The 6,000-nt window shown below is 35.5% G+C and overlaps 1 non-coding gene across 1 annotated transcript; it reads left to right on the top strand.

Annotated features, from left to right (window-relative positions):
• The first annotated feature begins 3,919 nt into the window (after positions 1-3,919).
• On the top strand, positions 3,920-3,992 carry Trnar-ccu. The gene has a single exon. It is a non-coding gene; the product is annotated as a tRNA-Arg (tRNA).
• Positions 3,993-6,000: the final 2,008 nt, after the last annotated feature.

The raw sequence follows: 6,000 nt of genomic DNA, 5'->3' as shown, positions 1-6,000 counted from the left end.
GACAACCAATAAATTAATAATCTGTTTCCAACTTATCATAACTTCAATCAAACTGCCACAGATTTGTGTAGTGAGATGCGAGGGAAGGGGTGGGGGTAAATACGCAGTATCTAGGAAATCCGCAGAAAGTGTGTATCCACAGCCTGTGTGAATACCTACATTTAGGATATTGCATTTTTGAAAAAGTACGTAATATTTTTTCACTTTGGCATATTTTTTATTGATAAAAAAGCTTATCAATATGCATTAATTTCAAATTTTAGGCGATGCACTGAACATTAACACTAGGAATACCGGTCTTGACACCCCTCCTATAACTACCGAATGGAGTCATCCTTACTCCAGCCTTGTAATTGCTTATTTTTGCAGTTTAATATCTGCTTTTATTGAAACGTTATTTCAGTTTATCATTTTTGTTTATAATTTCAACATTTCAGTCGTGGTTTTAACAAAAAATGATATTTTTTTAAAAAGCGATGTTCGACAGCATTGCTTTGAAATTATTTTTTCTTGCATGATATATTGTTTAAATGGGATTATCACTGACGAATTGGATATAACAGTAAACATAAGCTTTTCACCATATTTTATTATCTTGTTTATATGATAAAAATATTGCGTAGGCAAAACAGAAAGTGGGGTCAAAAAATAATTTAATAAAATAATAAATATTTTTTATTACAGTTGGTACCTCCTCTCTTTGGTAGTCAACGGTAAATTTTGAAAAATGTGTACTATTTTTTTCTTAAACTATTTTTATCGCAAAGCCTTATTATAGGTCAAAAATGAATAAAAGTCACTGAATTTCAGGGCGAAATTCGTAAAATATTAGTCAGAGCAGGGAAATAAAAATCTCAAGGAGTCAAAATGACTCCATCGGTAGTTCTAGTGTTGAGGAAGTTAATAGAGAATCCATAGAGTGAGATAGCCAACTTTGACTATTAATAGTAGTTATCATTAAATCTTTGGGTTTACAGTTATTTTTTCAGCTGATTTTCAGGTTACACATTGATCATAAAAGGAATTCAAGTCGACGGTACATTACCTTAAAATGTAATTCCTCCGACTATTTGTATACAAAACAATTCCATTCATGAATGGCGATCGCCTTTTGGTATGTATCAATCAGTGAAACCCGCTTTTCTTAGCCTCTGTCACTACATTTAATTTTCTAATTTTCAATTAGTTCCTTATGACCATCTTATTAGTCATGAATATTCATGCAGAACAATGTTTCCGTTTATTATTAGAAAACTAATCAAATAGAGAATCTTTTTAAAAATTGCATCTAATAGAGGAAAACTCGAGACTATTAACTCCCATGGTATCAATAGTACGTACGTAGACTATGAAAGTTTTCACCGAAACTTCCACACATTATTACGATCATTACAAAGAACCACATGCGGTAAGGAGCAAAATGAAATCTCATTACTTACAGTAACCCGCGCATCAAAACGGCAAGCATGATTAGCTTTTAACAGATTTTATAGATCCAACAATTATATTTTTTACCAGACTTTGAGCGTGAACGAATATTAACGTTAACCGTGGGTACTTACCCAAACTACAGTCGAGTGTTACACATTAATGGCAGTGAGACATATATTCCAGTTTGAGGAATGATTTGTATCAATAGGTCACCGTACTGTTTTTCGTTTGGGAATCACGATTGGATTCGTTCTTGGAGCACAGTAACCTCTTTTCCGACGATTCAATCAACTTCCACAGAACACTCACGTAAGGGAATCGGGTTCCGACAGCGAGAAAAATCACTTCGGAACTTGATCTTCGCCTGTTTGCATAATTTTGGTGAGAGAAGCACCTTCCCTCGCTTGCAGACATGTTTGAATCAGCGCTCGAGACAATCAAGAGGTAATTTCCATGTTTCACACGATCCCGTACGCCTACAGACTGTTTACCTTTGTTACGAATGCTAATGGAGTAGTTAGCGGTATCAGAGAAAGCTATTCAGCAGACAAATTTACGAATAATCACGCACAATGAAACAATGTCCATCTAATTCATGATGATGCATGAGAATAAATCGTAAATTTGAAAAGGTAATATACTTGAGTAAAATCTCACCATCTCAATCCCCATCAAATCTCACCTCACCATTTTAACCGAAGGTTTGTTTTGAAAGTATGTTGAGGGAAAAGGATGTGCGAAGTTAAATTTCAAGCGGAGTTTAAAAGAATAAAAATTACAGAACAATCATTACAATACAAAATAAAACTTTTGAAATTTTCTTAGACTTTTAATTTGTCCTACCAATATATCATAAAGTTCGATACCATTGCAAATGTTGCTAGACAAATCGAAATCAAGGTCGGTTTCATAAGTGCGGAAATTAAAAAAAAGTTCATTTTGCATTCTAATGAACATCCCACGTTACCACAAGTTATCACATACCTCTTCAAAAATTCATGTTAAAATCTCGGGCAGATTACCTCTTAGCTCACAGGAATAATTTTTTCTCTGTATACATGATATTCCCGAAATTACCAAATTAACCTCAAAACTATACAATTCTACTCCAGTATATTGCCTTACATATTCGTGTACATGAGATAGCTTCTAGAAACGTCTACATTCGTTTTAGCCCTAGACAAAATAACATATTCGCACCGTATTCCATTATTTAACCATAATCACATAATGAACGTTGATAAATTGTTTTTCAAATAAATATTTCATGACACCTTTGACTATGTAGCAAACATCAGGGGTGAACGGGTAATATAGATTCATAATTATTATATATTTAAAGAAAGGAAAATTCGAACGAAAAGATAAAATCTAACGGATTGCGTATACGAAGGCCAATGAGGAAATACGTGATTATGACGGATTCTCTTCGCGAAGATACGCAAATTTTTACGCAATAAACATGCAGCGAAGTAAAAAAATGTAGCGAAGAAGGGAAAACGAAGCGAACAGTGCGACGAAGCTTCAAAGCGACGCAGCTACTCGCGATAATTGTATTAAAATAACGGTTACGGCTGATAATGCCATTCAGTAGGATAAATTTATGCAACGACTACTTGTATAAGAAGAAATTAGATCAGCTATGCCAATTTCACAGGAAGGCTTGCAGTTTATGGCTGATATTAATGGCCATCCAGCATGTGACTAAACTTCACTCCTTCCATTCACAATATTACATCATTGTATTTCACCATATTAATTTATCTCTTCCTTCCCTTTCACGCGAGCCTTCCATGCACTTTGGAGTTATGATTTCGAATAGCGTGATTGAAAAGATGAATTAGGAACAGCCATATAGGAAAAAATTCACAATCAGACCAGTAACAATAATGGCCCACGAACCTACATCTTCAAAGATAACTCCCAATGCTCCAGACCCAAGCATGAAAGCCAAGGACCAATTTGAAAACATTATCGCCAGCGGTGAACAACATCCCAGAATGGGATCAAATCTTCGAATTCGCAAGTATTCAAAATTAATGACGGTTTTAGAGGCCCTAGGTATCCGTTGGAGGCCTATGGACATAATGCGATTTTATGCCAGTTAGAATTTTTCCAAAACTGCAACACTAACCAAAATGAAATCTAACGGATTGTGATTACGAATACCAATGAGGAAAAAAGGTGATTGGGTAGATTCTGTTCGCGATTTTTTTATTGCCTCCATTAAACAGCCTTGAGGTTTGACAAAATAAGTCCACAGATTCAAAAGATATGAGTAACCTACAGTGACACCAAGAATATTTAAATAAAAAATGACGTGTTTCCATAACAGAGGGAAATAATCACACGAAAATGCGAAACAATGCGATAATAATTTATTGAAAACGTGAAGGATTAACTATATTGTGATAACACGTCGGATGCAAAGGCACCATTCATGGTTAGCGGGAATGACTTAGTCTTCTTCCTTTCATCTAACATGCAAGCCCCTGTGGCCTAATGGATAAGGCATCGGTCTCCTAAACCGGGGATTGGGGGTTCGAGTCCCCCCAGGGGTACATTTTTTGTCTGTCTCGGTGTCAGGCGGGGTGGAATCTTCGCCCGATTATCCAGGGGTCAAGGGTTCGAATTTCGCCTAGGTAGATTTTCTCGTCTTCCAGGACATGGATGCATTTGCTTGTCCATCAACTTAATTGTGAATAAAGGACTGAATAATCCTAATTTCGGAAGATAGCCTTTTTCAAGTGTGTACCTTGATTACCTAGAAATTTTTTACACAAATGCGGACAAAATATGAGTCAACAGGAAAACCCGAAAAACTTGAACCCGAAAAACAATCACCAATAATTATTATTATTATTATCATTTTTTATTTATTATAGTATTCTATCGATTGAGGTAGGTTTCCATGGAGTGTTCAAGAAGTGATCTGGAAGCCTCCCTTTCCTTCCAGCACTGCCTTCTTTAATTCACTGTAAGGCCTAATCCTTTCAATCTATCTAAAAATCCTATTCTTTTCCTTCCCCTCCCTCGTTTCCCTAACAATGATAATAATTGGTTGTACTCCCTGAAAACATGGAATACATCCAATTATTATCATTACCACTTTATTATTTTTTTTATTATTATTACCATGCTTAATATGGCACCCGCTAATTAGCCAATTTCCGATTAGCGGGACCAGAATGACCACTATTTAAAAATGAAATATTTGAATTAAAACATTTAAATGAAACAAGATTTCTTGTATATACACCCACGCATTGTATTTTTACTGTAATTAATTAAGGTACTATTATTATTTTAAAAATAGCTTCATTCCCTTGATAAGGACCGCCCGATATCGATCACGCTTGCGAAAGTAACGTTAAGCCGCCGGTAATTCGTTCGTCAACCAGTTAGATGACAACTCTGTACTGAATCATTTCGAGCAAATCCGTTCTGTGAGCGCGGAGGAAGTTCGCCCTAGATTTAATTACTCGTGCGGAGCGCGTCTAGCTTTTCCAAAGAAACTTCCGAGAGCTCTTTGGCGTGAGCAAAGCTCTTCCAATGACGAGGGAGACAGGCTAAAGCGAGGAGACTGCGCGCTCAAAGAGAGTTAAATATTTAAGGGAGCTTTAGCGTTTTTCTTTTTTTAAATGCGCGGTCAAAAATTTTAACACACGCGTTCGAATCTGAGATAGCTTAAGGATCACGCATGTGTTTTACTGTATAATATTTCATAATGAAAGTGAGAAATTACAATTCACCGGTTAGTTTTACGGAAAATCAATGCAATTCAAAAGTAATTCTTGTGACGTACTCATGCGTAAACAATCACTTTTACTTACAAGTAAGATACCTAGTTTTAAAAAATACCATAAATTAAAAAAATCACGATTGAGGTCCTCAAAAAAATCAAAAGCATTTCTCCAAATGAAACATTAAGAAAGCAAAAGAAAAATTAATAAATATTACTTAGGCTGGAATCATAGACAAGTAGAAAGCCGAAGCATGTCTCACGGAAGACAACGATATAAAATGTAATGCTTCAATGGCTTCATTTTAAGCATTATACTTACCTCTTAACTCGTAATTATGAGACTTACTACGTGGAAATGAGCTTGTATTTTACGGGAAGTATCGGCATAAGCATAAACACGAGCTTTTAGAGATCAAAGACTCTAGCTTTAGCGACAAGAAGCCAACGTAACGGACATCTGAGTTCCAACGACATGGACATTTGCTTCAAAGGAATATCCGAGTTTGATAAATAAGCGCATCACAAGCACTTCTTGAACTAATAAGATACAATAATTTCATGAAATGACAGGCAAGTCATGTATCCAGAGACGATTCTACGGAAGCCATAAATACAATACTAAAGATAAAGAACCCCTCCAAATACTTTCGTCGTAAATAGCACCCTATCTTTACTATGGGTAGATTCATTTAACATCGTTTGAAATGTGTAAATAATATATGCATATGCTGATAATCGTTACATTAACTACCCTATCAGAAATGGAAAGCATGGGGTGGAAACACAAAAAAAAACATTAAATTATTCACAACAACTAACCAAAT

This window comes from Ischnura elegans, chromosome 11, assembly GCF_921293095.1.
Source record: "Ischnura elegans chromosome 11, ioIscEleg1.1, whole genome shotgun sequence".
Classification (NCBI taxonomy): domain Eukaryota; kingdom Metazoa; phylum Arthropoda; class Insecta; order Odonata; family Coenagrionidae; genus Ischnura; species Ischnura elegans.
This window is presented reverse-complemented; position numbering and strand designations above follow the sequence as displayed.